Here is a 7784-nt window from a genome sequence, read left to right as displayed (position 1 = left end):
CAAATACAGTCATGGGATCCTCGAATAGACAAGGGAAGTCTCCAGTTCAGAAGAAATATGGCTGTGTGCTCACGAGGAGGTGTTCTTCCTCTTAGGATTCAAGCTTCTGCACCAGTGAAGTGCAAACACTTAGTAAGTGAAGGCAATCTGCATACAAGTGTATATATGTGGTTTGTCAGACATAGAGAAACTGCTTCCTCTTCTGCCCCTGGTTTCCTTAGTGATGTGCACTGGTTTTCAAATAAATGCCAACACATGCCAATTATGGGAACAGAGGCGATTCCACTTTTTGTGGAGGAGAACATGAACTTCCTCAACCTAGTGCCATAGCCGAATCTTCATTCCACCATCGTACCTGGCCAACTGCCTCTGGATCCCGATATAACTGGATAGACTGAGTTCCAGAGACATAAACCTTTTTCCCATTCTCATTTCTTTTGCTGTAACATGAGTTACACAGTGAGAAATGATGCTTTCAGAATCCAAGGATGGGGATCAGGGCATTTCATAAGGAAATACATATATGGTCATACAATCAGAAGCATTGCTATCAGGGAATCTAGACTACATGGAGATATTTTTCCAGTGAGGGCCAAACATTCACCCTGCATCCCTAAGTAATCAGAGTGCTGACAGGTGGTGCGTTAGTCCTGGTAATGGCTTCCTGTTAGGCTCCTAACTACTGGAGATCACCAGGGTCATCGAGAGGAAGGAGGTCAGCTTTGGTGAGGTCTAGGCCCAGACATAAACTTTATCTCCATTTAACTGACTGAGAATGTGCTGGGATCGTGTTCTCAGCCAACAAAGAAAGAAAGGATTGACTTGTCTTCTTGGTTACTGAAAATCGCTTCTATTACTGTGCTGAGCATTCTCACAGAATACAAAGAACTACCTCATTTATTTATTAGTCTTCAAAGTTTATTCACAAGATTCTTCATCATATCCATTAAGAGCAATCTTCCCATCTATTCTTCCAAATGTCTCATCATGAAGACGAGCCACTAGTAACGGGCTTACGAATAATTTCTTGTATGTCTCTGTATAAACAAATTTGAGAAGAGAGAAAGGAGAAATAAAAAGAATCAGCATGTGAATACATTTATGTACCAATATCCCATGACAAATATATTTATCATGTATTGCAAACACACACTAATAACATTTAAAAACAAGTGTTTAGCGTAGCATTGTTCTTCAGGACTAAAGATACTACAGGCTACCTTGCTGCAAGCATTCGTTTTCACTTGGTGTCACTGTTTTGGAAAGACGTAACTATAAATGTAGCTCTGTTTTTTCTCTTCCTGGCAATTCTCTGTAGGAAGCTGTGTCTGTGGAGAGGTGCATGAATGTGCTTTTCTCTCCTAAAATCTCCCATCTGAGGCATTTTGGTTCAGTTATGAAGATTAGGACTCTTTTCTTTTCTATTGTATTCTTTTCTTTTATTTTTGGTACTGGGGATCAAACTTGGGACTGCCCTATTGCAAGGCAGGTGGCAGAACCACTGAGCTAAATCCCCAGTCCAATTAGAATTATTTTAACAGGCAAAACACACTGCCCAAAACTCTGTATGGCATCGAATATCTGAGCAGATAGGAATAAATCCCTTTTCCTGAGAATTAGGATTAAGGAAAATATCTGGATAAAACATGCACATTACTTATATTATTTACTTCCATAAGAAAGAAGGTGACGGATAAATGAGGGAGGAGGGTAGAGAGAAGGAATGAAAAAATAGAGGAAAGCAAGGATAAAGGATGGGAGTGTGAGGGAAGAAGCCATCACTTCTCCAACTTAAAACTGCTCATGTTTGTGAAAGTAAAACATATAGAATGAAAGACACCAAATTTGCTAGTTTCTTTTTTTTTTTGGTACCAGGGATACTCAGGTCCTTGCACTTGCAAGGCAGACAGCGGAAACACTGAGATAAATCCCTAGCCCTTCAATATTATTTCTAAGCACAATGTAGATTTTTTCTGTGTAAAATTGATGCTGAAATTGATATTAAGATGTTGTTCCTTTCTAAGTGAGAATGATTAAGCTAATTAAGTTTTCAGTTGTGCTACATATAGATAATATTTCTGCAACAAAATAATGCATTTTAATTGCAATTTAAAAAGCTATCCTTTTGAAACAGTGGGTTAGTGTAGGGAAAGTGGAAGGCTATTTCAAACTTTGCATTAATTTTGTTTTATCTTTAGGTGTCTTTAATATTTCCAAAATCTGACTAGTCTTTGCCATCTATGATATAAGTTCTTAGTCTATCTATGTGTTTTTACTATAAATACCCCAGGTTTGTGTACATTACAAAGAAAAGAGCACATTGTTTTTAAGCTTAATGCCCAGGATCACATGGCCCCGTTAATTGCATACCTGTTGAGGGTCCTCTGACTGTCCCACAACAGGGCTGTGGGAAAACATGGCAGAAACATGAGTCAGTCAGCACAAGCCAAAAGGAAAACAAGGAGTGCGTGGGGACTGGGCCCACTCTTTTTTTTTTTTTTTTTTTTTTTACTCTCAATGAGTTTATTGGTACTTTTTAGGTACACAGTACAGTTAAATTCATCATTGGGATCTTGTACCTTTACATGACAGGTCTTGGTTCTTATTTCTTCCCCATTCCCCCGGACTCCCTTTGCCTCCTTCACCCCCCTATTTACAAAGACTTTGTTTCCATTTTTTCCTTTTCTCATAGTTTTCTTTTCCCTTCTTTCCTTTCCCCCACCCTTCCCACTTCCTCTACTCCCTTAGCCCTTTTCTTCCTATATCACATTATCAATTATACTATTTGAACCTTATTTACCCCTTTAGTTTTTCACACCACAGAAACTACTCAGTATTTACACGTGTGTGTCCTATTTATTACACTTAAGAGTACGGCCTCAAGGTGCATTCATTTGCCTATAAAAATGACTAGTTTCTCATACTAGTTTCTCATTCTTTCTGTTTGTTTGTTTTTTGGTTTTGGTTTTTTGAGACAGGGTCTCACTGTGTAGTTCAGACTGACCTGGAACTCATTATGTAGCCCAGGCTAGTATCAAACTGGCAGCGATCCTCCTGCCTCAGCCTCCCCAGTGCTGGGGTTACTGGAATGCACCACCACGCATGGCCCTAGTTTCTCATTCTTTATGGCTGGGAGATGCAGATGAAATCAACAATGAGATTCCACCCAACCCCAGAAAGAATGGCTACTATCAAGAAATCAACCAATAACAAATGCTGGCAGGGCTGTGGGGAGAAAGGAACCCTTCTCCGTTGTTGGTGGGAGTGCAGACTGTGCAATCACTGTGGAAATCAATACAGAGATACCTCAAACAACTAGGATTAGAGGTCCCATTTGACCCATCTATCCCACTGTTGGGTATCTTTTCAAATGAATTAAAAGAATCATACCACAATGAAATATTGGCTCATTCTTTATAGGAACCTGCTCTCACAGGAACAAATCTAATCCCACCAGAAAGCATTAATTTATTCTTAAAAGCAGGGCTATCATGACCTATGTACCTGCTTCTAGAGCTCTCCTATTAAAAGTTAAACCACTTCAACCCCACTACACCTTGTGCTGAGCATGTGAGCCACTAGATGAATAAACAACATCCAATGCACAGCATGTAGATTTCTAAAATGAGTAGATCTCTTGAGTCACTATGGTGATGATCCAAACTAAGTAATTCTAAATCTCTTAAAAATATTTCCTCCGGCCCTTAGCTTAAAACAATGAAGTACATAATTTCTTTTTCTAGTATTAATAGAGTTCTTTTTAGAGAAAAAGTTTTAGGTATAAAATTTTCAGGTATCTTAAGTTTAAATAGGATTGGTGAGCAAAAACAAGTTTATTTTTGTTATTGCTTCCATGGTTTCTATAAGAAAAATAGAGCATCAGAGCAATGTCAGAGGATGTGAGCTGGGGTCCAGTCTTACACTTGACTAGCTGAGGTGTTGATCGCGTTTACCTGGACTTCAAACTGGTATTCCTACCCTAAAGAGGTTGTTTGTGGTCAAAATTTAATATGAATCAAGAAAGTAAAACTTCTTTACATATGAAAACTCTTTGTTAGATCATAATATTACGAGAACTTTTGTCAGACTGAACATCTTGCTCATACATGCATGAAAATTTAGATCTCAGTGAAGACAAATTAGTGTAACAGGCATGTTTTTGGGGGATCCACTATAAAGTCAGTAAAATAGATGACATTTCGTTGAACTTCACATTTAAAAGAAAAGCACACATTCTTTAGAGCTATATGAAAATATCTGTGCTTTCAATGATTTGTTTGTGTGTGGCAGATCAAAATAAATACGATATAAACTGGGTGAATGACATTCTATAAAATCACAAAATGTGTCTTTAAATGAGATAATGGGTTTAATGCATTTTAATTAGCTATCTAACAAATCAACAGATGTACATAGCCAAGCTTGCATAATTTCTCTACTAACAATAGTGACAGTCATTTTTAAGAGCTCATAACACTGCTTACATTAGGAGTCTTAATACGTCATTGATTTCTGGCCTAACAATTTGAAATAAGTTCTTAAACCAATGCTGCTTTGAAAATGTCGATAAAATTGATGTTTTCCTTAATCAAAGCAGCCATAAAACATATACCAGTAATTTGTCAGAAAGTATGGTAGCTTATGTCAAGAGATGTCATAACTTAAGAGTTTTCATGTGTACAATAGTCATGTGTTGTTAGACTGCACATGTCCTAGCTGATTTATGTATTTTATCTTTTCCCAAGGAAGTATTTTCACTTATGAGACAAAGTACAATATTGGTTTCAGGGCAACATTCCGTAGGCAGACTGCACACAATGACACCTGATTCCAGTGCTGCCCGACTGTGTGACCTTGGAAAACATACATGTTTCCATCAGGGCTTTGTTTATTGCATGTTCATAAATGAATCAATAATAACAATTTCTTCCCTGGATTTCTGTATGGGTAAGACATATAGGCATGTGCAAATTCTTCAGCTAAAATTTTATTCGATTTTAAATAATTTTATTTGATGAAATATAAAATCAATCACTCTAATCTTTGATTGCAAAATAAAAATATATATTTCATAAGATGTGCTAGTATTCTGTAATTAAATTTTGCAGATATAGTTCCGCTGTTGAGAAACACATATAAGCACACAGATACACATACGTAAGTGTGTGAAATCTTCTTAATGTCTCATATGGTAGCAAGGTAGCAAAATTCTGTGCATGGGATTCAAATGTTATCACTGGGAGCAACTTACCAATGCCTCTGTCTATGCCCACGTTCCTGCCTCTCACTTTAACCAGCCTTTGCCCGGTGTGGCTCCTTTCAAGGTCTAGTAAAGTACATCCCTAGGACAGGACTTGGTAATCAGTTGACAAACATCAGATGGGAGATAGAAACTGTTCTCTTACTTTTTTTCTTCTTCCTGAATGGACTGTTTAGGAAAAGATAGGAAAGAAAGAATTAGCAGTGTAAGATTTGTTAACTGGCAATGCCATCTTGAAAAAATACACTTGCTTTCAAACACTGGAACGATGTTTCAAATTCCATTCTCTGGAAAAGATGACACTCTACGCAGAAGGACTTTCCCCAGATGTGATTAAGGAACACATCCAAATTCATTTTACTTGGATACTTTACCCCGGTGCAATCACTTTTTCAGTATGTGGAGAATAGACAATGACTAAACTGATCGTGGCATTATATCAAGAACGAAACTGAGTTTTCATTGATCCTTCTGTCCTCAGATACTGCAGGATCTCTGTGTTCATCACAGGCGATGGCTACGGTTATATGGTAGGAGAATAAACAAGGTTAGAACAACGTCACAAAGACTAAGGACTATTTGCTTTCTAAAAGCAAAAGGTGAGAAGTGTTTTGGGAAGCTATTGTACATCCTCATAATCTACAGTAATTATATAAAATGAGCCACATCATACACAAGGAAATAAATTAATTCATTTTCCTGGGTCCAAGATATATTCATGCAACCCCAGTGAGCAACACTAAAGAAATTTCTGTTTCATTTTGCAAGAGAATCTTTATGAGTTTGAGATTGAATGGAATTTTTAAAGATTTTAGCTTCTTTGAAATTTTTACTCAGAAGATCAAAATACTTTGATTATTTTTTTTTTCCTCTGAATCCCTTCAGTCTAGTGGGTCTGATTTGCAAAGTGATTAAATTTGGGGAGGTTCATTTCTCCCCATTAAATTAATAACTGAACATTTTATGCAATTGAGGACCATTTCAAAGGTGCTTTAATTTCATTGTTCGCCTGTCTTTAACATTTGATTATTGGATTATATTTATGATTATGTTTTATTTCATTGGAAATAAAACACAGGATTGGCTGAACTGACAGTAGAGATTGATATTTTGGGGGAAATGAAATAAACTATGGGTGAAGTCCAAGTCAAGAATTTAAACCAACTGTGTCAACTATGTCCTTGCAATCCCAGGACTGGGGAGACTGAAATAGGAGGATCACAGGTTCGAGACCAGCCTGTGGTACATAGCGAGTTCAAGGCCAAAGTAGACTACAGAATGAGTACACACACACACACACACACACACACACACACACACACACACAAAGAAAAGGAAAGGAAAGGAAAGAAGGAAAGAGGGAGGAAGGGAGCTAGGGAGGAAAAAGAGAGGGAAAGAAGGGAGGAAGAAATTATGAGGACTTGTCTAATTAAATCATTTCTGAGACAGTCTTCAGAATTGTGTTTGTGTTGGGTTTTGGGTGTTGAATCCACAGGGCAAGCAGTCAACAAGGAAAAATGAATGTAAAATGGGACAGAGGGCAGAATGGGTGGCATTGCATGGGCTTGAACCACATAAAGAAGGGTCAAAAACGTATGCCAAGTTTTTGCTGTTTATGAGCTTGCTAACCAGTAGCCAGGGTCCTGGTGACAGAATTAAGCACTCACTTCTCAGCCAGGATTCAGAGAAGAAGGAAGAAGGCCTAGGGAAGGGTACAGCAGGTGCAGGTTCCACCACTCCTTCAAGCCAGCGAGACAAATCTCCAGGTCACAAAACATGCGCGAGTTAAACAACAGCTACTACTCTTCCTCTCACGCCACAAAGCATCCAAGAATCTCTCTTGTTTCTTGCCCATCCTAGAAAAGTAAGAGAAGAGAAATTCCCAGAAATGTGGTTCAACTCTAGAGTTAACATGTTATAAAGGAACTGAACTGGTCCTCTCCCTCTCAAACAGGGAGAGTGGTTTTGCTTCCTAAATTAACTTTTTCCTCTTCCCAAAGAGGTAGAGCAAGTTAGTACTTCGTGATGGTGGCATTTGTTTACCCTTTTTAAAAAAATAGGAAAATAATCGCTATAATTGGAACATGGAGAAAAATATTTATGTATTAGAAACATTGACCTAGAAAGTTTGTTTTGCTAGCTTTATCTTTCAGCGGGCTGCCTTCAGATCTGCTCTGGAGGTCAGATAACATCTTGTTGGCTCTCACAGCTAAGCCAAATTCTACTATATCCTTTAAATCATTAATGAGTCTTGGAATTTTTGCTACTGTTAGAGTAAAATATATTCTTTCTGCATCTGAAATTGGAAGGAAAAGGATGCTTAATATTACAATATGTATGTCAATAAAATATTTTGAAACTATGAGATGATTTTCTTTTACAAGCACTTAAATTCCTTTAAAGTGTTCATTGTATTTTTTTAAACTAATTTTGGCACTAGAATTACATTGACAGTGTCAACTCAGCTTTGCTTTCTAGTTACATTACATAGAAAGATGATTTAACTAAAATTTTGTCAAAATAC

The 7784-nt window shown here is 37.5% G+C and overlaps 1 long non-coding RNA gene across 1 annotated transcript; it reads right to left on the bottom strand.

Moving 5' to 3' along the window:
• Positions 1-1005: 1005 nt before the first annotated feature.
• On the bottom strand, positions 1006-5742 carry LOC104857796. The gene is made up of 4 exons (XR_778976.1): positions 5635-5742; positions 5252-5428; positions 2371-2404; positions 1006-1037 (listed from the first exon to the last, which is right to left on the bottom strand). It is a non-coding gene; the product is annotated as an uncharacterized LOC104857796 (long non-coding RNA).
• Positions 5743-7784: the final 2042 nt, after the last annotated feature.

Source organism: Fukomys damarensis, unplaced genomic scaffold (genome assembly GCF_012274545.1).
Source record: "Fukomys damarensis isolate Sample0158 unplaced genomic scaffold, DMR_v1.0_HiC HiC_scaffold_27, whole genome shotgun sequence".
NCBI classification, from domain to species: Eukaryota; Metazoa; Chordata; class Mammalia; order Rodentia; family Bathyergidae; genus Fukomys; species Fukomys damarensis.
This window is presented reverse-complemented; position numbering and strand designations above follow the sequence as displayed.